At 35.5% G+C, this 25,596-nt stretch overlaps 1 protein-coding gene and 1 pseudogene across 1 annotated transcript in view; one reads left to right on the forward strand and one right to left on the reverse strand.

The window, feature by feature from the left end:
* The window catches only part of LRP1B (LDL receptor related protein 1B), a 1,461,391-nt gene that overhangs the window by 888,057 nt on the left and 547,738 nt on the right, over nt 1-25,596 (forward strand).
* On the reverse strand, nt 16,860-17,573 carry LOC116757099 (annotated as a pseudogene).

Genomic DNA, 25,596 nt, shown 5'->3' on the forward strand with positions numbered 1-25,596 from the left:
TGCCCTTCTGTTCAGATTCCCCCTTCTTTCAGAACCTCTCTACTCTTTCTCTTTGGGGATGGTATAAAGTGTAATGAGGACCTGCTTCCTGCTGAGGCTGAATAGTATAGTCATATAAAAAAGACAAAAAAAGATTAAAAAAAGTAGAACCTTACCACTATCCAGGGGATTACTGATGATTACAGCTATAAATGTTTAAGAAGAAATTTGCCTACAGTGATACTGAAATTGCACATCCAGGAACAAAGAAATAATTGTAATATGAAATGACCAGTTATATACCAGCTTCTCAGACTACCTAGGTGATGGATGATAAGTAACTGAAAGTTTGTGTTTCACTAAAATGTAGGAGTGGTTTTCCTAAAATTGAGTTAATAATCTCTTTGGACGCATTTCACAATTTTTTAAACTTAAAATATTATAATTTGTAACTCTCTGGGGGCTCCCAGTTTTACTTGGAATAGTATATACAGAATAAACTGAAAGGAGCTTTGAAATATTAAAATTAGGTAAAGCAATAGGTATTTGATAATACCTAGATTAAAATAAAGCAATTATTTGATGATTCAACCAAGTCCAAGACCCAAAGACCAAGATTGCTACATCTAAGTTTCACAAACCTTATGATACTTCTTTCAAGAGGTAGAGTTTAACTTCCCTCCCTTTGAGTGCAGGCTGGACTTAGTGACTCACTTCTAATGAATAAAATAAGGCAAATGTGATGACGTTTGACTTTGGAGATGAGGTCATAAAAGGCATGAGCCTTCCTCCTTGCCCTCTCTCTCTTGGGTCACTCACTCCGGGCAAAGCCAGGTGACAAGTTATGAGGTCCCACAAGCAGCCCAGTGGAGAAGTCCACACAGCAAGGAACTGAGACCTCTAGTCAATAGCCGTGTGAGTGAGCCATCTTGAAAGCAGAGCCTCCAGCCCAGTCAAGATTTCAGTTGACTCAGCCAAAGCCAAATGCATTACAGCAACCTCAAGAGAGACTCCAAACCGGCACCACCCACATAGTGGCTCCCAGATTCCTGATCCATAGAGACTATGTGAGACAATAAATATTTATTGTTTTGAGACACTGAATTTTGGGGTTAATTTGTTTTACAGCAATAGATAACTAATTCATGTAATTCCATCTATAGAACTCATTCATTTATGAATAGATTCACAAATTCAAATACTTACTTAATAGAGTGAGGCAAGTTATAAATAGTAAAATGTGTCAGGTGTGATAAAATCCAATGGCTCAACATGACAGTAAGTAGCAACTGAGTCTAGACTTCAATATCTAGACTTACTTGAGGGTGACAGAAAGTATGATAAAACCGGAGAGAGCTAATGGTCCACTTGAGGTAGAACACCTCTCACCTCCACTTATTTTTTACCATAAGGAACATTAACAGGTTGTGCCAGACATTTCATTTTTCATGAGAAGCAAGAAATCTAGATCTGTTGTTGTTGTTGTTTAAATCTCGAAATTTAAAAATGTTACCAAATTATCACATTACAAAAATACCATGCAGGCCAACATACTGCACATATAGGCTAACTGTGAAGGCTAACACTCTACAAACCAAGAAAACTAACGAATAACAAAAGCACCACCACAACAATCATCTGTGCGCTTGATCCATCCCAGTGGCACCACCTAGTTACCACCTCTGGTTCAGTCATCTTTTATGCTGGGGATGTTGAATTGTAGAGTGAAAAGGATGGAGCTAAGGCAGCTAATGCCCAGTTGTACCACTGGAGGGGACTTGGTAGAAAAAAATAATAATAATCTGGGAGAGCTGGCATAACCTACAGAGGTGAGCAGGACATATGATTTCTCACCAAGCTTTTGTGGTCTTGTTTGACCGGACCTTGTATTCTGCCTGAGGTATATACAAATGAAGAGCATACGAATGTGAGGTCAACTTCTTATTTGAGTTCAACTGTTGACAAGGAAGTGTAACTTCTAAATGTAGAGCTTGCACCCTAACAGCAATGGATACTCAATTCCATTCATTCTTTCAACGTATATTCACTAGTGCCTACCATATGCCAGGCACTGCTATATATGGTGGTGAGAATCCTAACTTCGTCAAATTTGCAGAAAAGCAAGGAAGACAGACACTAAGGAGGATGGAAAATGCATAGAATTATAGGTAACTGTTAAGGAACAAAAAAAGAGAAAAAAAGGACAAAGCAGGGAAAAGAGATAAAAAAGTATATAAAAAGATATAAAAAGGTAAAAAAGTATATAAAATTTTAGGTTTTAGGTTGAATGGCCCAGAAGAGTGAAAGAATGTGAAACAACAAAAACTGTTTTAGTTGTTCATTTGGTTTTCAGTTGTGTTATTAAATGCTCTGTTTTAAAAAATATTTTTAAAGTAATTTAATTATATCAAAATAAACCTTCACAGGTGATTCTGATAATTTACCAGGTTAGACATCTTTTAAGTTGACCATGGTTCAAATACAGTATTGTCTGTGATTCACCTTTTCTCCAGTGAGTCACTTGGTCAGAAGTGATTTACATATCGTGTACAATGGCTGTTTGATGAGGACTCTTAACACCGTTTACTCTGGACTGAATGTTTGCGTCTCCCCAGATTCATATGTTGGAGCCCTAATGTGATGGTATTAGGAGGCGGGGCCTTTGGGAGGTAATTAGGTCATGACATTCAAGCTTCCATAATGGGATTAGTGTCCTTCTAAGAAGAGACCAGAGAGCTTGCCTCTCTGGGGTGTGAGATAACAGCAAGTAAGTGCTGACGTCCTGATCTTGGACTCCAGTCTCCAGAACTGTGAGAAATAAATTCCTGTTGTTTAAGTCACTTAGTCTATGGTATTTCTGTTAGAGCAACCCAAACTAACTAAAATACCATTCCAGTTAGCTGATATAAGCTGACTAGCCTATAAACTTTGAACATCAAATTCTTCCCCATTCTAAAGAATGACCTTCTCAATTTTCTTTTCCCAAATGTCAGAGCTAACAAATAAAATAGTTGCTGCTTTCAAACACAATAGCTGTTAGCTCTAAAATTATATCTACTACTTATTTTTCTTAGATAATTTTTCTCAGTATTTAGCAGTTCTTTTTAAATAATTTTCTTTTATAAATATATTTCAATTTCATGATATAATAAGGTTACTCTAAAACATTTTCTTACATGATGTCCAAGAGGTTTGTGTTATAAGATAGTGTATAGTCAACTATGTTATGTTTAACTATTGATTACCTAGTTTTCAGATACAGAACTTTTTTGTTTGTTTCTATTCACCTTTTCCTCATAACATTTGGCATTTTCCTCGTCATTAATGTCTGCAGGAGACAGTGAAGTAATCGCAAATTAATAAAGTTGCTCTTCACTGCCTTTAAGAGGAGAAGGAGGTTAAAACTATTGACTAAAATTAGTGTTTGTGGGTTATTTATGGATTATATTTAACATACTGTTCCTTTTCACTGTCAGCATATGCAGTTTGAGAGCAGACTGCATATATTGTATCCACATTGAAGAGAAAGTTAGAAAAATGAAAGAAAATACACAAATAAAGCAAATGTACTGGCAGAAATAGGCTGAATAATTTTTAGAGAAAATTAAGATGGAATTTGGGAAATAGCAGGATGGTAACTTAGCTGTATTTTTGTACTTTTAGGGTGAGGAAGGGGAGACCTGGGGCAAATGGACCACAGATTTAAAATAAAAATGAGGATATAGATTATTCAATTATAGAATATAAATTATTCAAGCAAACTTGAAGAAATATGCATATCTGTATGGCAATTGTGGATTTAGTGATCAGCATCTTATTCAATCATAGGTGACCTTCATACAGTCCATTAAAACGTGTCATGTAGTAGTTTGTCAAGTTTTACTAGGGCAAGGGTTTGAGTCCTGGGCACTACAAGGGGTATGGGTTTGAATTTAAACCTCCACCCCACGCTCACACCTCATGAGCTTTTTTTTCATTAGCTCATATATTACTCCATTGTATATACAGTATTCCCATTGAGATTCAAGTATACATCTACTCTTTTTGTTTCATTTTGTGGTAAATATGATCTTTGGAAATTGTTCTTACCATAGTACTTGTAAATGGGAATTCTGAAGTTAACATGGCAGGTTCTTCTTGAATGTCAAGGAGTATATATATTAGTAGCCTTCTTTATGTGGTTAAATCATAGACTTCTATAATTAAATGTAACCTTAGAGATCTTTAAAGTTATTTTGTCAGTTGAGGAAGTGTACTTCAGATTCCTGTTCCTACTATTCACTAACCAGCTGTGGCTATGGGACAACTACTGAACTCTGTGCCTTAATTTTCTACTCTGCAAAAACATGAGCTTTGACCATATGAGCTACAAAGTTTTAAAAACTTGTATGATTTTGTCACTAATGAGTTGATCCAGAGTGCAGGAAATTGTTTAAAATAAACTATTATCTAAGTTGAAGTAATACAGGAGAAGCAATAAAGACTGGCTAAAAATAAAATTTATGTGTGAAGTTATGTTAATCAGAGTTCATACTAATCAGATCAGAAGTTGGGCAAAGTAATTGTTTTGACTTTTAGTTGAGAATTTGGCGGATGTTTACAACATAGGATTGCTTAAATTAATTGTTTTAGAATGGGTTTGTACTTTTTATAAATATCTAAGTAACTACAACACTCATCTGATCTTAGAATCACTTGCAAAAATTGGCAAACTTCTCTTTAAAACAAAAGGAGCTTTGAATCACAGGTAAAGGCAAAAACAAACAAAAAAAACCCTACACATTTTCTATGAATACCTAAGCCCTCTCAGTTGACTTTTTCTGTGTTATCAATCACAGTTTAAATATATTATACTATTGATCTGTTTCAAGTAGCCATTTGCCAGAATAGGCTTAAAATGTAAATATTAGAAGGATATTGAACTTTGGCTACAGTTAGGATCGATCAAGGAGGAGAAAAAGGCATATTCTATGTGCATTTTCAGTCTCTTATCAGAAACAAACTCAGCCCCGTAATGAGTAAAAAGTTGTCTTCTCTTGATTTGGTTATGAACACTTTTATTTTAAGTCAGTGTTAACAAAATAATCATTTCCCTTTAGGGAGCCCTTGAAAGGCTTTACCAAATGTACCCCTTAAGGACATTTGTTCATACTTTTCATAGGTTCACTTCACAAAATTGAAGTCAGCATAATAGGTGCTGTGAACACTCTCAGCACATGGATAGTTTGCCATGGGAAACCAAGGCTGTCAGATTAAAATGCTTCCAGAACTGTCTGAATATCAGAGAAGGTCATTTTTATTTGCTTGAGAATGAATACAGTGTTAATATTGTTGGGGTTTAATGTTTTGAGTGTTCCCACTGGAGTTTCTACAGCAAAGCACAATCATCTAATCTCTTTGCTGACCGAAAAAAACTCTAAGCTTAATGGCAAAAAAATTAGTCTTTACCTACACTAACACTTAAGCTCGCTCCACTAATTTCTGAATGATATACTTTTATCATTTGTATCTGTATTCTTTCAGCAAATTATTTGGTGTAATGACATTTAAAATTTATTAAAACGTATCTAGCACTCAATTTACATACTTGTATATTTCCTCAAATAATATACTTTATAAATAATAATAGAAATATGAAAAGTGTATATACAATAAACAACCCAGTAAAACTGGCATGCAGAAATCATCAAAAACCTTTTTTTTTCTACTTTACTTCCTAAGATAAATTACTATGGCATGTTGTCATGACATCTATGAAACATTATAAATGATAGCAAGTGACAGGCTGTAAGTCTGGTGCATTTAGTCTTGCTAAGAACCTTAGACTGAGCACTTGCGGATTCACACTGAAATCTAGCCTGAAAGGATTCTATATGTTATATTCTTATTAAAAGGTGATGAGTCTGATAACTTGAAAGTTCTTGACTTCAGTAGCCCACCTTAAGAAGTTATTTCCTCTGTTTTGTACAAGGCAAGTCCATTTTACATGTTGTCACGTGCAGGTTTTTTGTTTTGTTTTGTTCTTAATCATAGCTTAATGAATATCTTTCTCCCTCTGAATGTGCAAAGAAGCTGAAACTTAGTTTCAAAGGAGTTCTTACTTCTTATGAGACTCTTCCCTCCCTTCCTTCCTTTTCTTTCTTTTAATCTTCCCTCCCTTTGGCTGTTCCTTGGATTGCCGGTTTTCTTTTTATATCTGATAGCTTTGCCCCTTTATTTGTTTTGTTGTTTATTTGTTTTCCTTTCACAGTCTAGTTAGATACTAACATTTTATTTGGGCTACTAAAACAACTTCTTCCCACTTTTCCTATCTCCGATCCCCAAACTATTAAGACCTGCAAGGTTCAGAACTCCTGTGGCACCCGCTTACCCCCTCCTTAGCCATAATATTTCAGAGGCTGGAATAAGTACTCACAACCTACTCTGAAATGCTCATTTTTTTCTCTCCTTTTCATTCACCAGAAGTTGCTTGTCACAATATTATCAGTTTTACCTTATAGATAAATGAAACTTAAAGTCAATAAGTTTTGTTAAAACCCAAAGCATTATTTGTCCCACCTTATAGATAAAGAAATAGGGTCAGTAAGATTTGTGAAAACCCTGTCCTCTGAGACGCAAGCTCAGAGATCCTGATTCAAGTTACATGTGGTTTCCATTACCAGCAAGAGCCTTCCCTATCATAACTATACTTTTTATTTGATCCTCCTCTACCCCTGAGCTGCAATACATCCAGGCAAACTGTTCCCCTGTATCTGATCATGTCCTACTTATTTCCATTTGTCTTGCTATTCCTTGTTCTCTGACTGCCTTCCATATTTATCAGCCACCCTAATGGGTGAAGTATCACCTTTCAAGGCCTACTTCAACTATAGCTCAGTGATTTGAAACGTTTCCCTTCTCTGAACCCCTTTGTATTTTTCTAATGTAGTGAGATATTCTTTGTCTTTTCTAATGAGTGAAAATGTCTCACTTTTCCGTAGCTTGGGACTGCATTTTATTCATATATGCATCATTCATGATACACAGCAAGATGCTTTGCACTGAGTACATTTTGTTATGTAACAGTAGAATGTATGAATAAATAAAACAATAACCATCTACACACCAAACCCCTACCACAGCAATCAAAATATATTTTCAATCAAAGCAGGCAAATGCTTATGTAGAATGATCACAACCATAAATATACTGTACAATTTAAATATATATAGAAATAAATATTAAAGGAAAATACTTTGAAATATAAGGATTTGAATTGTATAGGGAAGAAAATGAATAACATGATTAAGTGTATACAACAATCATTTCCAACATGTATTCTACATACATGTGTATATGGAAATGCAAGAAAAGAAGAGCCGTATTGAATACTGTTTGTTCTCAAAGGAACTAAACAGCTTCATGGAAGAAGCTTAAGAAGAAGAAGGAAAAAAAAAAAAAAAGAATACCCTAAAACACACACAAGTGAAAGAGTTCCAAAACAAAACAAAAACTTTGATGTTTGGAATGTTTTAGTCTCTTAAAGGTAGTCTATCACAGTTGGGCCTAACAGCATTACTCTCTTTAATGATAATAATTGATAGTCTAAATAAATAAAGCATTCTAGTATTTAATTTACAAATCTTAACTCATGTAATTCTCACAGTCCCCTGAGAGAGGTACTATTAACACTGCTCACTCCAGAGCTCCCAGCCAAGGTTCAGCCAGCCTAAATTAATAGCTCAGAGTTACCTGGTTAATAAATAGTGTAGCAAGCTTTCAAGTCCATTATTCTTAGTCTTTAAAGCTTGAGTTTCTTCCAGGAATATGTCTTGTAGCTATAGCTAACACTGAGATATATGTGCACTGAGATGTATACAAGAATATATGTGTTACTTGTAATTAGAAAAGGCTGGGGGAAAAAAACCGACATGTGTATTATAAAGGACTAGCCAAATGAATCATGAAATGTTCATGTAGAGTGAAATATTATGCAGCTATTAAAAATTAGGTAAATCTATATATTGACTTGAACCATTCTCTAGAATATATTTTTAATTGAAAATAGGTTCAAAAAGCCTATACAGAATGTTCCAATTTTTATCATATGTATACATTTCTTTAAAAATATATATATTTTTTAATAATGTTCTTTTATCCATTATGCTGCACTGTTTATCTCAATAACTATTGTTTAGAGAGTGTCTACTCTCCAAATTTACACTTTAGTACTAATAGACACAGTTACCATGCAAAGGAGATATTGAAACTGCAGTGTTGCCTCTGAAAACATTGTGGGTGGTTCAAGGTCTAAGCTGGGTCTCTAACATAATTCTGTCTACCTCCAGAGTTAGATTTCTTCTCACTATGCCAGTGATTCTCAAACCCAGGGTGGTTTTGTCTACCAGGGAATATTTGTCAATGTCTGAAAACATCACAGCTGCTGGGAAGAAAGGTTTGCTACTAGCATTCTAGTGGGTAAAAAACAGAATACTGGTAAACATCCTACAAGGCACAGTAGGGTCTCCCATAACAAAGAACTGTTTGGTCCAAAATGTCAGTAGTGCCAAGCTTGAGAAACCCACTCATATCAAAAAGATTCCTTCTTTTTTTTTTTTTTTTTTTTTTTTTGCGGTACGCGGGCCTCTCACTGTTGTGGCCTCTCCCGTTGTGGAGCACAGGCTCCGGACGCACGCAGGCTCAGCGGCCATGGCTCACGGGCCCAGCCGCTCCGCGGCATGTGGGATCTTCCCAGACCAGGGCACGAACCCGCGTCCCCTGCATCGGCAGGCAGACTCTCAACCACTGTGCCATCAGGGAAGCCCCGAAAAGATTCCTTCTTATCCTCAGAGACCAATCACCTGTATGAAGCCTGATATTGTGACTGTTGGCCTATCATCACAAATTTTGGTTAAAATAGAAAGCCTTAAAAATATATAAATAAAAACAAATACCTGGTGTTTATAAAAGCTGCTGGTATCAAATTGTCTTGGAAAGATAGGGTGGCAGAGAAGAGAGTGGCGATACACTTTTATGTTTGTTTTCTTTCTTTTAAATGTAACTTAATGAAAAAGAGTCAGGATTTGCTTCTCTTATGTTTCTATTTATACTTATATATTGTATCATAATAGAGAGAGCATACTCATCTGTCACAATTTTGATTCATTCACCCATTCAACAATTTATCAAGTGACTATTTTGAGGCAGGCACTATTTAGGTGCTAGGTAAACAGCAGGGCATAAAGCAGGTAACAATTCCATTACTATAAGGGGCCGATATTCCCAGTGTAGGAAAAGAGTGTACAGTTGACCCTTGAACAACACAGATTTGAACTACGTGGATCCACTTATATGGGGATTTTTTTCAATAATAAATACTACGGTACTACACAATCTGCAGTTGGTTGAACCCTTGGTTGCAGAATTGCAGGTAAGGAGGAACCACATAGTCAGAGGGCTGACTATAAGTTATACCCAGATTTTAAACTTCCATGAGGGCCTGTGCCCCTAACCCCCAAGTTTTCCAAGGGTCAGCTGTAAAAGCAAATAAATGAGTGAAATAAAATTTGTCAGGTGGTGAAAGACACTAATGGAAAAAATTCAACCAGGGCATAAGAATAGGGAGTGTTGACTTGGGTTGGGAGAGAGGAACCAGAAAAATTATAATTTTAAGTAGTGAGGTCATGGCAGTTTTCACTGGGAAATGGTAAGTGAGCAAGAATCTGCAGGAAGTGAAGGAGTGAGTTATTCAGGTATCTGGGAGGAAGAGCATTTAAGGAAGAGAAAGAAAACAGGAAATGCACATTTACTAATGGACCATATTTTCAAATACTTTTTGCTTTTAGAAGAGTTTTTTTGTTTCTGTTTTGTTTGCTTTTTGGTTTTTTAATGCTCTAGGCATCCAACTTACTTTCCTCCTCCATGGAGCTTTTGCTATGTTTAAAAAGTACCTGATATGTACATGTAATTTTACTGCTGTCATTGAACTAATCTACTAAAATAGTATATACAGTTAATTTACGCATATAATATGAGCTAAAAGTAGTCATCTACAATAACTTTACTTCTCTAAAGGAAAGCTTTTAGTTTTTGTGTGTATGAAATTCTTAATGATGTTGAAATTAGTTCTGCCCCATGTGTTTTTCTTTACTTTATACAAAGTTGCTATTAATTATGCATTTTAATAACAAAGAAATTTCTAGTAAATGATTATTCAAGCTGTTACAGTGTATGTTTATAGAAATAATAAACCATAAATCAGTCATATGAAGAAATTAATTATAGTTTTTTAGAACAAACTTAACTTGGTAGAACTTCTAGTTTGTTGCTTTAATTTCAAATGTTCTAAAATTAAAAGCTTGAGTGATTTATATGTTTATGAAATTGTATTATGCCAGTTAAAATTATCTAGATTTAGGAAAATTATTAACATATTCTTTAAAAAAAGATTGACATTTTTTGAGAGAATGATCTCTAGACACCAGAGTATACATTTGTAAAATATTACTCAGTAGAAAGCATTCATGAAACATGGTCTAAAATGCTTGAGAATGGTTCTTTTAATGGAGTCTTTAAAACATATCAGAAAAAATAATGCCAGTTTCTATCACGAGGATTGAAAAAAATGTGAATTCTCTTAGATATATGATCACCAGTGCAATTATATTAGGTATTTATATAATTATTATTGTCATGTTTATACCTGAATTACGTAAGCAAGTTCTACTTAAGAAAATACAAGTGATGAAAAGCTGGACAAATAACATATCATTTAAAAGGATTCAAACGATACCTTATTTACTTAAAAATCGTGTTTACAACCGCTTTTCAGCAAAAGATTCAGTGATTTAATTGTTATACGTATATTGCATTTCCCTCTGTAATTTGATATATACAAACCAGTTTATTTTAAATGCACTATAATTATGCTGTATATCTTAAGTGATTCTGCTTTCAAAGCATACTTTTTAAAGAGGGGTAATTTACTTTTTAGTTTACTGCACAATGTCACTTAGTTCAAAGGACTTCAAATACAACCACCTAAATTTTCTAAGCCGTCAGTCTTCTAATTGCTATAATACTATTCATTAAAGTAACAGTAATATATGAAATATATCCAGGCAATTTTCCCAGTACTAAGTATAGGACACAGTTGTCTTCTCTAAGTACTCAAGCCACCATTAATGAAAACTAATAGCCCATCAAACTTTACATTAAAGTAAAGTGAGAAATCTCCAAAGGACTATATATGATTCTACTCCAGCAATTTTTGTCACCTTAAATTGCTGTGTCCCAATATGTTACAGTTCTTAATGCTAATTACCTTACAGAATGGATAAATACTACAATTGCAAAGTATATCAAGTACTATTTTTTTAACCAGATTATAATTAGTGATCAGAGAATGGTCTCATTAACATAAATGGAATAATTAAATCATCTCAGCTTTACCATACTCAAAAGCATTAAATAGTGATCGTTTCCCTTTTGTAAACTACTAAAGGTTAACTTTCCTGGAGTCACTTTCAGGAAAAAAATTACATTATTCATGTTTATGGTATTAAAACAAGAATAAATTTGAAAATGTATAATTGTTTGAGTAGAGATATAATTATTTTATATTGCCCCATGTCTCCCCTTTCATTTGAAAAGGAGAAATAGTAAATGTTCACATTGGGAAAAGATGTAGTATGCTTTAGATTTATGATAGAATTTTGAGTTAATATAATTCAACAACATTTTAATTAGAGCTAGAAAATTAATCAAGAGAGTCAAAGAGGTCATTCCAGAAGTCTGCCCATATACTGTAGGCATTATCTCATGTTGGAATATAACAAGTAGCTTGGAATCATATGATCTGGTGAGCATTATTCATTTCAACTGAGTTAAACAATCAGACCTGAGTCCTTTTACGTCAGTAGTCCTGCTTATTCTTGGGGGATACATTCCAAGACCCCCAGTAGATGTCTGCAACTGAGGATGATACCAAATTCTATAGACTTTTTTTTTTCCTATACATACATACCTATGATAAAGTTTAATTTATAAATTAGGCATAGAAGGAGATTAACAATAATAACTTATCATAAAATAGAACAATTATAAAAATATGTTGTAAAGTTATGTGAATGTGGTCTCTGTCTCTTCTCTCAAAATATTGTTCTGTAATCACCTTTCTTCTGGTGATGATGTAAGATGATAAAATGACTATGTGACGAGGTGAGGTGGGGTGAATGGCACAGGTAGTGTGAGATAGCATTAGGCTACTACTACTTCTGACTATCCAGCACAAGGAGAATCATTCATTAGCTTTGGGTGATCCTGGATCACTGAGTGATGACTACATAGATGGTTGGGTGTCAGGAACAGACTATGTTGATGGTTGGGGACCCCAGCCTGGACAGAGCAGGACTGCACAAGATTTTGGCATGCTGCTCAGACCAGTGTGCCATTTAAAACTTATGAATTGTTTATTTCTTGAATTTTCCATTTAATATTTTCAGATCTTGGTTGACCTTGGATAACTGAAACCATGGAAATTGAAACCTCAGATGAGAGGGAATTACTGGATTTGGCAGTTTTGTTTAACCCAAATTAGACTTGGATAGATGGCATCTGATCACAGAGGATTTTGAGGGGGGGGGTCATATATACCTAGATTTAGGTAAATTTTAAATAATAATAATTTGTACTTGAGCATCAACATGAAATTTCTGTTTTTTCTCTTTTCATAATCAGTATCAGCACAAAGTTGAAATAAATGCCTGCATCAATTTAATTCTAATTAATAAGGTTCCATATTTAAACTATAACCATTGAAGACAGGAACATGGCAAATGGGAGCACCAAAGATCATTTATTTGTGACAGTATTTATTTCTTAACCTTTTCCCAGTAATATGTTTATATTTACACTCACATATATATTTCTAGTCTGTAAATTTTACAATATTAATTATTTGGCAGTGTCAAGAGTTGGGTAGTAACTACAATGACATTCATATTTTAATAATAAGAACAGAGTAATAAACTATCTAGGATAGAATAGCCATTTGAAGCAATTTTTAAAATATTGGAACCTTCTAATATACAGTGTGCTCAAACCAGAATAAAATACTAATTCATTGATTCTTATATGATATTAAAAGAAAACATTGTTCAAGAAGCACACTGTAAAAACGATTTTAATGAATTGAAATCAAAATTTAATATTAATGCTAATCAATAAGTGATTTTAGAAATGGACAGAATAGAATTATTTAAAGGTATCAGTAATTTTTGTTGTCGAACTCTGGTTTAAAACTTTATCTAGAAAATTTTAAATTTATGACATTTAAAAAAATTATATATAAACTTCCTTTCAATTTTAATTTGTCATAAACATTGATTTATAGGTCAATAAACATTTCTACAATATAATTTTAATGTTTATACACTTTATACAATGTTTATATACTATATAGTTATATATTTAAATAATTACCTATATATAAATATTTAATTTTTAGGTTTTTCTTGGAAATTATAAATATTGTGATGACTATCCATATAACTAATTATTTGCAGAATTTAGGGTACAGTGTTAGATGTCACATTTCTGAGTCAAATGGTTTACACGTTTTTAAGGCTCTACCATTAATCATCACTTGCACTCATAGGCATTCTGTCAGTTGATGAAAGCAGTACTTTTTTTCCCAGCCCCTGCTCCCACATTTGCAATATCTGGTTAGACAACTAGTTTTCTTTATTTCATTCAGAGCTCATGGTTCTCAAACCCTTCTACATCATGATTTTCATCTTCTAAGCCCATTTCCTATTTTTCAAAGTCTTCACAAAACTGAAAACCGAGACCTGAACATAATAAGGATATATTTAGGACAAGGTCTACTGAGATTAATACTTCCTGGGCACTGTTTACAGAATTTGGTTACCAGGAACAGAGACTTTCGTTCTGGCTATCTCAAGTAGGGAGAAAATGTCTATTATAAAAATACATGTGACTCCAAAATGAAACAGAAATTTTAACAAAATCCTATATTAGAAGCCATAGAATGCCTGTCATACAGACAGACCGGGAAGGTCAATCTGATAGAAGGCAATTCTAGGGACTTCAGCACAGAAGTTAATGGATAGTTGCTTCTAACTGACTCATGGTCAACTATGGCCCCTTCAACCCCATCTCAAAATGAGTAGAAGTTATAAGGGGGGGAAAAAAGTATATATATGTGTGTGTATGTGTGTGTGTGTGTGTGTGTGTGTGTGTATATATATGAAGAGAGAGAGATGTAGACATAGAGCTTGGATAAATAAAGTAAGTGCATGAGAGATCCCAGAGATTGCTATTCTGTCAGAACAAAATAGCACCGTATTTTTAAAAATTTCACATTAATGTGATTCCAAGTCCCAACCTGCTCAGAATATCAGGAGGTTCAATCTTTTAGTAAGATTACCTACCTTAAAATTTGCCCAACATGTTTAGACTTGCTTATTTTGATTTTATTTATTTAAAAATTTTGAACATATGAGTTTAATTACCTGCTAGACCATCCAGATGGAAATATGTGATAAAAGGATGGAAGCTAGGGTCATAAACTTAGAAGAGATGCAGGTATTTTTAGACCAGTTTAGGATTAGACATTCACTGACTGGATTATTTTTAACATTTATAATAGAACTTTTTTTACCAAAATAAAATAGTAGTGTATTAAAAGTTACATCCAGAGTCCCTCCCATCAGGAAACTTGCACAAGCCTCTTAGATAGCCTCATCCACCAGAGGGCAGACAGCAGAAGCAAGAAGAACTACAATCCTGCAGCCTGTGGAACAAAAAACACATTCACAGAAAGACAGACAAGATGAAAAGGCAGAGGGCTATGTACCAGTTGAAGGAACAAGATAAAACCCCAAAGAAACAACTAAATGAAGTGGAGATAGGCAACCTTCCAGAAAAAGAATTCAGAATAATGATAGTGAAGATGATCCAGGACCTTGGAAAAAGAATGGAGGCAAAGATCGAGAAGATGCAAAAACTGTTTAACAAAGAACTGGAAGAATTAAAGAACAAAAAACAGATGAACAATACAATAACTGAAATGAAAACTACACTAGAAGGAATCAATAGCAGAATAATTGAGGCGGAAAACGGATAAGTGACCTGGAAGACAGAATGGTGGAGTTCACTGCTGCAGAGCAGAATAAAGAAAAATGAATGAAAAGAAATGAAGACAGCCTAAGAGACCTCTGGGACAATATTAAACGCAACAACATTTGCATTATAGGGGTCCCAGAATGAGAAGAGAGAGAGAAAGGACCAGAGAAAATATTTGAAGAGATTATAGTTCCAAACTTCCCTAACATGGCAAAGGAAATAGCCACCCAAGTCCAGGAAGCACAGCGAGTCCCATACAGGATAAACCCAAGGAGAAACACGCCAAGACATACAGTAATCAAATTGGCAAAAATTAAAGACAAAGAAAAATTATTGAAAGCAGCAAGGGAAAAATGACAAATAACATACAAGGGAACTCCCATAAGGTTAACAGCTGATTTCTCAGCAGAAACTCTACAAGCCAGAAGGGAGTGGCATGATATACTTAAAGTGATGAAAGGAAAAATCCTACTACCATTATTACTCTACCCAGCAAGGATCTCATTCAGATTCGGTGGAGAAATCAAAAGCTTTACAGACAAGCAAAAGCTAAGAGAATTCAGCACCACCAAACCAGCTCTACAACAAATGCTAAAGGAACTTCTCTAAGTGGGAAACACAAAAGAAGAAAAGGACCTAAAAAAGCAAACCCAAAACAATTAAGAAAATGGTCATAGGAACATACACATCAATAATTACCTTTAAACGTGAATGGATTAAATGCTCCAACCAAAAGACACAGGCTTTCTGAATGGATACAAAAACAAGACCCATCTATATGCTGTCTACGAGAGACCCACTTCAGACCTAGGGACACATACAGACTGAAAGTGAGGGGATGGAAAAAGATAGTCCATGCAAATGGAAATCAAAAGGAAGCCAGAGTAGCACTACTCATATCAGATAAAATAGACTTTAAAATAAAGAATGCTATAAGAGACAAGGAAGGACACTACATAATGATCAAGGGACCAATCCAAGAAGAAGATATAGCAATGATAAATATATATGCACCCAACATAGGAGCACCTCAATACGTAAAGCAACTGCTAACAGCTCTAAAAGAGGAAATCGACAGTAACACAGTAATACTGGGGGACTTTAACACCTCACTTACACCAATGGACAGAATATCCAAAATGAAAATAAATAAGGAAACAGAAGCTTTAAATGACACAATAGACCAGATAGATTTAATTCATATTTATAGGACATTCCATCCGAAAACAGCAGATTACACTTTCTTCTCAAGTGTGCACGGAACATTCCCCAGGATAGATCACATCTTGGGTCACAAATCAAGCCTCAGTAAATTTAAGAAAATTGAAATCATATTAAGCATCTTTTCTGACCACAACGCTATGAGATTAGAAATGAATTACAGGGAATAAATCGTAAAAAACACAAACACATGGAGGCTAAACAATACGTTACTAAATAACCAAGAGATCACTGAAGAAATCAAAGAGGAAATCAAAAAATGCCTAAAAGTTACATCCAGTATTGTACAAATTTTTTTTAAACATGATTAAAAATTTTTTTAACCGTTAAGTGTTTTGAAAAATATATTCAAAGTATTAAATTTTCATTTTAGATCTTAGTTTATGTTTATATAACAGAATGCCCTCAATTGATCCAGGTTCACCATAATATCTTTCTCTAAGCCCTTAATGGTTCATATCTTCCCTTTAAAATGTATAAGTATGTTTTAATTAAGTTGACATTTACAAAGATATTCTGAAAAAAATTATTAATTAAACACATATAAGTTCTTCATCATTTCTGTTATAGTGTAGCAATTTCTCATCTAACCCATAGTGGTCTATCAACTGAGTAAACCTTGATTTCTTAGACACACCTGACTGCAACTCAGAGCAACAGCTGGCTGCAGCTTCTCCACCTCTTTGTTAACAACTGTGTCTGAGACAGACCTTTCTTTGATCTATACATTTTAACTAGTTTTCGCCTCTGAAAAAAGTTTCCTTTCTCTTGAACCTGCTTCACCAATTTTGTTTTTTCTTCATTCAATCTTTTTTTTGGAAGATTTTCATTCAGAAAATCAGTCTGAAGATAACTGCATTACCCAGTATCAAGTGTTTCAGATCCACATGCATTGATGTTCTTGATGGTATTTTTCAAACACATACTTCACATTCACTGTCTATGTGTTTAAACTTTTTTTTGAAATTCCAAGCTGTTTCCTTGTGTTGAAGGTGCTGGATTCTCTGAAAAGTTCTAACAGTTCTCTTCATTCTCTACTTTAAGATATTTTACCACACTGTACAAGAAATTAAATGAAGATCTTGTTTTGCTTAATCATTTTCTCTACGTGTTACACTCATAGGTTGTTTTCTTGTATTGGTTATGTGGGGTGATAGTGGATTGACACAGGCCTTTGGAGTGCTAGGTAAAATCATGCCTGTGTTTCCTAGACTTCCCATCTTAAAAATGAAATCTTGGTTTACCTGGAGGAAATGGAACTCTACTCAACTCCAGCACTGATCCTCAAATTCCAGTTCTCAGATATCACCTGCTTCCCGTCTCCCTCAGCCATCCCCAGAGAGTGCAGAAAACACAAGCAGCTGCAGCTCTCTGCTTACTTTGATTTTAAATGGATCTTCCTATTGTTTGCAATCTCTAAAAGGAACCCAGGGCTACTTCCTGAGGAAGATCTTAACTGCCAACCTGTAGATATTCCCTCTTCTAGCCATGCCTCACTACTTAGTAGAGAGCTGGCACCCAACCTTAGAAATGTCCCCATTTACCACGACTGCCATGGAAGGAGCAATACCAGGTCACTACTTGCTGCCTTAACCAGGTTCACTGATGAAACTCAGCATCAGAAATTTGAGACGCCGTTGCTACTTAAAGAAAAAGATCGGTTTTCCAGTGTCCCACGTATTCAGGGATTTCAAAACAAAAGAAAAAGAAAAATCCATGAAACTGCTCAGGTTCCAGGTGATAATAATTCTAGGTGGTCATTTTTTCAATTTATCTCTTTCTCTCATTCATACACAGCCCTTTTGCCCAAAGCATATCCTAAGCAGCAGAGTGATTGAATTGGGGGTATTTCTAGTATCAGCCCCAATTATTTCTAGAACTAGAATTTCTATTAGAATAGGGAGCATTTATTAATCATTATATAGATTATGCCTTTTCAAGGAGCTAGAGACACAGGGATGAGAAAAGCGGCTCAAATCCCTATATTCATGAACTTGCATTTAGCTGGAGTAGATAGTAAATGCATAAAAATTTATGAAAATGTCAGATGGGGAAAAGCAGTGTGAAATAAAAGAGAGAAGGGTTTCCATAAAGTCCTTGCCAAGGAGGTGCTATTTGAGCTTACACTTGAATGGCATGCAAGATCTAGCCTTGTGAAGATGTCTTAGGAAGAGCTTTCTGGGCAGAGAAAATAGCAAGTAAAACCCCCTTAAGGCCAGAAAATGCTTGGCAGTTTCTAGCTAATGTGGCTGGAGTAGCAGGAGCTTCATGCCACAGGAGAGGAGGGCCAAGGGTGATGAGATTCTGAGGGACTTGCCTGCTACCGTAAAGACTGAGAACTTTAGTAGCCAGTTTAAGGGTTAAACAGGAGTTTTTAAATCGTGGTTGGTGTTTTAAAATGATTACTCAATGCTGTGTGAAGACTACTATAGGAGAGGAAAAGGATGGATGCTGGTGAACTTTAGGAGGCTGGTATAGGAATTCAGGTGAGAGTTTGTGACAACTTGGACTAGTGTGGTAGCAGTGGAAGTGGAAGCAGTGGAGGTCTTAGAAATTTGGAAGTAGGTAATTGGAATATATTTTAGAGGTAAGGTTCAGATCTGCTTTAATTTAGGGTGAGTTGCTCCTATTGTACTTCTCCTATTGTGCTCCTAAGGTCAGCTTGGACCTTCAAAATGTCTCAAGACTCTTAAATAACTTTCCCAGTGCTCTGTTCTGCTCCTAATAAGTCAGCAGATATATGCCAGTGTATTAGTCAGCGAGGGCTGCCATAACAAAATACTGTAGACCGGTGGCTTAAACAAAAGAAATTTATCTTCTCACAGTTGTGGAGCCTGGAAGTCTGAGATCAAAGTGTCAGCAGGTTTGATTTCTCCCCAGGCCTCCTTGGCTTGCAGATGACCTCCTTCTCACTGTGTCCTCATGTGGTCTTTCCTCTGTGCTCACATCCCTGGTAAAGTGTCTTCTTATAATGACACCAGTTCTATTGGATTAGGGTCCCACCCTTATGACCTACTGTAACCTTAGTTACCTCTCTAAGACCCTATTCCAAATGTAGTCTACACTGGAGGTTAGTACTTCAGTGTCTGGATTTGGGGAGGGGGAGGATGGTGGAACACAACTCAGTCCAAAACAGAGAAGGTCATTATTTAACTTAACCCTCTTTAGACCTTGCTTAAGCTGAGCCCCTTAACAGCAGGGAAATGATTCTTTTAAACCTTTCTCGTAAACAATGCATACGTAAAAGTCAAACAAAGAATTAAGTTGTCTTTGAATGCTGTTAATCACCCTTGTTTACAACAGTTACAAATATAAATTGAGGTTCTAATATTCTATTTTTTCTATCTTAATAGACCATTTTATGTGTGACTTGAACTTGATCACTTTGGAGTGATCACCACAGGCAATTAGTATTATTCTTTTCCATTGCCAGGAATTACACTACTAATCTCAACCAACCTCCAGGTGAATGAATCTAACTAGTGGTAAGGGGGAGGGAGGAAACAATTTTCTCTCTACCCTCCTAGACTCTTGGCTGATATCCGTTGAAATAAAGGACAGATTAACAAGAGAAAAAAAAGTAATTATCTATGTACAGGAGCCTCACAAAGATATAAAATTCAAAAGATGGCTATACTATGGAGGTTTATGTACCATTTATTATTTTATATACCATTTATTTCCTGAGTTAAGGAAAGGGGTCTATGGCTTCAAAGAAGAGAAGGCAATTCATGGAAAAGTGAGAATAGGAGATGTTTAGTAAACAGGGCTTGCCCTGCCTTGCAGATAACTCTCTGAGATGAAAAAGTTCTCAGGTAATAGCTCTCTTCCTGGTACAGGCCCACTTTCTAATGTAAATTTTTCATACCAAAAGGGAATTCCTACTCTGTTTTCAGAGCTTCTCACGTGTCTGGTTTTCCTTAAAATTATCAGTTCCAAATAATCCAAGCCAAAGAGCCATATTTTGGGGTGACACATTCTGCTAGCCACAAGAGAAGTAGTGTAAAATCATAGAAATACAGTAATTCACCATTAATTCCAGAAAAATAATTCCACACACATTCCAATTGACAGTGGGTAGAAATGTTTTTCTGAATTGTTTATGTATTAGAATCAGTATAGTCACATGTATGTTTTAGATTTTATTTTTTTGACTCATTCTTTCTTTTATTGTATATAGGTACCGATTAGTGTCCTTACTGTTCAAGTCACTTGGCTAACTATTTCATATATTATATGAGTGTAGTAGAATTTTCTTTGTTTTACAGATGAGGAAACTAATAATAAGAGTCCAAGTAAGTTGTTCAAAATCACCCAGAGAGGAAGTGTCATAGCCAGATATCAAAGCACATTTGTGACTCCAAGCCACACTCTCTCACCTACTGTAGTGACTCTCAGCCAGCCTTAAAAACCATCCCTGTAACTGGCATTGGCATATGTATGGAGGATAAAAGTTAATAAGACTAATTCCTCCCCCAAAGAGTCTTACATTTTAAACACGGAGACAGACATATAAATAAATATAGGATTAGGAATGCCATAGGATTAGGAGTGTTAGAATTGTACACAGAACAACACAAAGGGTCAGGTGAACCACTTTACGTCTTGGGGACAATCAAAGTTCCTAAACAGCAGTACCATTTGAGCTGAGTCTGGAAATCTGGTTATGTGTCCATTATTCAGATAATGGGAGTACAGCTAGGTGTAGCAGTGGAGGCAAGGATTCCCTATGGAGGAAGTGAATTGAGGACAAATATAAAAGGGCATAAGATATTAATGAATCGTTGTTTTGGAAAATTATACCCACTCTATATTATCCTATTAACTAGGGTAATGGAAATTGGGTGAATACAGCAAAAACATTGTTCAGACACAATTCAACGCAACTGTGATATAAGGTAGATATTTAATTCAAATGTATTTCATTAAAATATTGAAATAGTCTGCTCTGAGCTGAGTAGGTCTTCTCCTCCTCCCCCTCCTCTTTCTCCTCTTCCCTTTTTCCGATGAAAACAATCTTTTTCATTGAATAAGCTCTACTTTTTGTTTTCTAAATATCCCAGCAAGCAGTTGTTCGGAGCTGCCTTGTTTTTGTCAGCAAATTCTTCCCTCTCACTGTCATTCTCTCCTTCGTCATTGCACAAATACTTCACCGGCAGCACAGTCAGGCCATCAACTTGGAAATTAAATTACCTGCCATTCTCAAGTCTTTTTCGCTACAACCCCAGACTGCCCCCTCAGTCCTCAGTAAGGCAAACCTCAGCGTAACAATGGACTGAGAGAATTTTGGACCACATTTGTCAGTTCAAGGTCACAAAAGCTTCAAAGCAAAATTCTGGGCTTTGTTCTTCAGTTCTCTCCATCCCACCTTCATTGTCATTCTCCAGATTCTCTGTTTAAGAAAAATAAATAAAAACAAGTCTTGGGAGAAGGCAGAGCAAAGAGACTTCTAGTACCGTCACTGCCCTAAGAAATAGATTTTTGCCCAGAGCTTCAGACAAACTGCAAAACGCTGCTCCTGCACCAAAGAGCAGTCAACAGGCTAACAGACTGCTGTAAGCAAGCATATTCACCTCTAACTGTCCAGGTGGAGGGGCTCTCCTGATTTGCAGTAGGTACAATGTAAAAATGGAATGGTTCCTATATAATTATAAGTAATAGACTCATTCTGATATGTAGATTTTTCTCTTATTCACAACAGTTTTAATTCTTTTTCCTTACAAATAAGCTGTCTTTGGCTTATTTTCATCTTTTTCTTTTCTTTTTTTTTTCTGTAATGTGGTTAATCTATCCTTGGGAAATTGAAAGTTGACTGCAGTTCAGTATTCCTGGAACATGGTGCATAGTGGGCAGTCATAGATCTGGTGATGGAAAGTTAAGCAGGCATCAAATCATGGATGGCCTTTGTGCCATGCTAAGTGTTTTGGCAGGGGAAAGCAAGCCTTTGGAGAATTTTAAGTGGCATAGTGACATGCTTAGATTTGCATTTTGGAAAGATCACTCTATTGTTTCCTCAGCAATGATAGTCAGGGGAGTGAGAAATAACGGGGTCCTGAGCTAAGCAGTTTTAGTGGGAATGGAGAGAAAATAAAACATTCCTGAGAATATAAAGTGAAGAATTAAGTGGGCTTGCTCAGATCAGAAAGGCACCTGGGAAATGCCATGGTGATGATAGGGGGAAAAAAAGATGACTATCTGGTTTTTACATCTGATGACTGCGTTGGGGACCATTTACTGTCAGAAGCTGTCTTAGTTCAGGCTGATATAACAAAAATACCATAGGTTGGGTGGCTTAAATAGCAAATATTTATTTCTCACTGTTCTGGAGGCTGGGAAGTCCAAGATCAAGGAGGCAGCAGATTCAGTGTCTGATGAGAATATGCTTCCTGGTTGACAGACAGCCAGATGGTCTTACTGTCTCACAGCAGAAGGGATAAAGAGCTCTCAGGGGTGTGCCTTCTGTAAGGGCACTAATTCCATTCATGAGGGCTCCACCCTTACAACCTAATCACCCCCCATAGGCACCACACCTTGGAAGTAAGATTTCAACATATGAATTTAGCAGGGGACACAAAAATTCATAACAGAAGTCTATTGGGAAAGAAGCATACATGGGAAAAATAAAATGGATTTTATTTTCATCATGTAAAGTTTGTAGTGACTTCATTATAGTCAGGGAGAAATTCCTATGATGTAGTAGGATACATGGACTGAAGATTAAGAGGGTAGTTAGGCATATGAGAGAGATTTTGGAGCTATTAGGGTGAAACTTAGTTATTGAAGTCACAAGTGAGAATTCACCCCTATCCAAATTCCTAGGCAGTAGATACAATCTCAACTCTTTGGGCTATTTCTTTTGATGTTTGTTGCTGTATTTATGAATTTTTTTAAAAAGCTATAGATTTTGTTTATTGACAGGTGTTTTAACACATCACATCTCATTTATGATGAGGCAATCATATGTGCTTATGTTCAAAGCCTAACAAAGGCCTTGGAACTTAGTAGGTCACAGTAAGTTTATTTCCTTTCTTTATTTCTCTCTCTGTCTCTCTGTCTCTTTCTCTTTTGAGTAAAGAGTTTGGAGACTGTATGGTAGAATCTATTTATATTTACGATATTTATATGAATTCTTTTTTATAGCTCATAAATTTCTTCTATATCCCTATTAGTAAATGTATTTGTTTGCTAGGGCTGCCATAACAAAGTCCCACAGACTGGGTGCCTTAACAGAAATTTTTCTCACTGTTCTGGAGTCTTGAAGTCTGAAATCAAGGTGTGGACATGGTTGATTTCTTCTGAGGCCTCTCTCCGTGGCCTGTAGATGGCTATCTTCTCCTTCCTGGGTCGTCCATCTGTGTGTGTTTGTGTCCTAATTTTCTTTCTATAAGGACATCAGTCATATTGGATTAGGACCCACGCTAATAACCTAATTTTAACTTAATTACCTCTTTGAAGACCTTATGTTCAAATACAGCCCCAGTCTGAGATACTGACAGAACTTTAACACATGAATTTTGGAGTGCACTGTTCAGCCTGTAATAGTGAAATAGAGAAATTCATAATTACTTACATACAACTTAAACAAGCAATTTTTGAAACCTGGTAATTTATGAAGATTCTAGTATATTTGTATGAATAACAATGTGAGAAAAAAGTGAGAGAAACAAATGTGATTCTAAATAATAATTACACAGTCAAAACTGAAGTTCTTTATGTTAGAGGGACCTTCAAAAAGGATATTTAAAAAGAGAAATTTTTAAAAGATAATATCAAGAGGAAATTGGAGAGATGGCTTTATTTAAATGTTTTCTAAGTGTTGAATTATTATGGGAGATATTTTTAGGGATATTATTTCCCCAGTCATTTCACAGTATTTAGGTAATTTCTACATCATGCTCAGTTCAAAAGAATGCAAAGCACTGTGAAGCATACGAAGAAGTACAAGACAGCATCCTTGTTTTCAGGAGTTTTCATCTCTAGATAAGGAGTCAAAATTAGTACAAGTGAAAAGAAAAGAAAAAGCAACAATTTAATATGAAGCCATATGATTCTGTCTGTAGAGGCTTTAGAATCAATGAGAAGGAAGAGTCAATGTGGGATGTGCTAGTTTGAAGTATTTCACTGAGGGTGGGGTTAGACTTGTGCAATGAAGGGTGAGTAGAATGGAGTTATATGCAGACAAAGGTAGGGAAACTAACTAAAAAATGAAACTGTGCCTGTTTTCTTTATAGGACTAATGGCACTCTTCGGTTATTTCTTATCCTACTTTTTTTAAATTGTGGTAAGAACACTTACCAAGAGATCTATCCTCTTAACAGATTTTTAAGTGCACTATACAGTGTCATTAGTGGTAGGCACAATGTTGTATAGCAGATCTCTAGAACTTATTCATTTTCTATAACTGAAACTTTATACCTGCTGGACAGCAACTCCCCCATTTTCCCCCCTCCCTCAGGCCCTGGCAACCACTATTCTACTCTCTGTTACTATGAGTTTGACTATTTTAGATACCTCATGTGAGTGGAATCATAAAATAGTTATCCTTCTGCGACTGGCTAATGTTACATCATTTCCTCAAGGTTCATCCATGTTGTTGCATATGGCAAAATTCCCTTTTTGTAGAAGACTTTATTTTGTTAGAGCAGTTTTAGGTTCACAGCAAAATTGACACAAAAATACAGAGATTTCCTACATTCCCCTATCCCTACGCATGTGTAGCCTTGCCTGTTATCAGCATCCCCCACCAGAATATTTTCCTCTTTTTTAAGGCTGAATGATATTCCATTGTGTATACATACCACATTTTATTGATCCATTCATCTTTTGATGGACATTTAGGTTGTTTCCATACCTTTGCTATTATGAATAATGCTGCAGTGAACATTGGAGTGTTAATATCTCTTCAAGATTTTGAATTCAATTATTTTGTATATATACCCAGAACTGGAATTGCTAGGTCATACTGTAGTCTATTTTTAATTTTTTGAGTAATCTCCATACCTTTTTCAAAAATGGCTGTGCCATTTTACATTCCTAGCAACAGTGTACAAGAATTTCAATTTCTCCATATCCTTGCATCCTTGCCAGCGTTGTTATGTTTTTCGTTTTTTTTTTTTATGATAGCCAGGTGTGAAGTGATATCTCATTGTGGTTTTGATTTGCATTTCTCTGATGATTAATGATGTTGAGCTTCTTTTTATATACCTATTTCATATACCTGTTGGCTGTTTGCATGTCTTCTTTGGAGAAATGATTATTTAAGTCCTTTGC

Source organism: Phocoena sinus, chromosome 7 (genome assembly GCF_008692025.1).
Source record: "Phocoena sinus isolate mPhoSin1 chromosome 7, mPhoSin1.pri, whole genome shotgun sequence".
NCBI lineage: Eukaryota > Metazoa > Chordata > Mammalia > Artiodactyla > Phocoenidae > Phocoena > Phocoena sinus.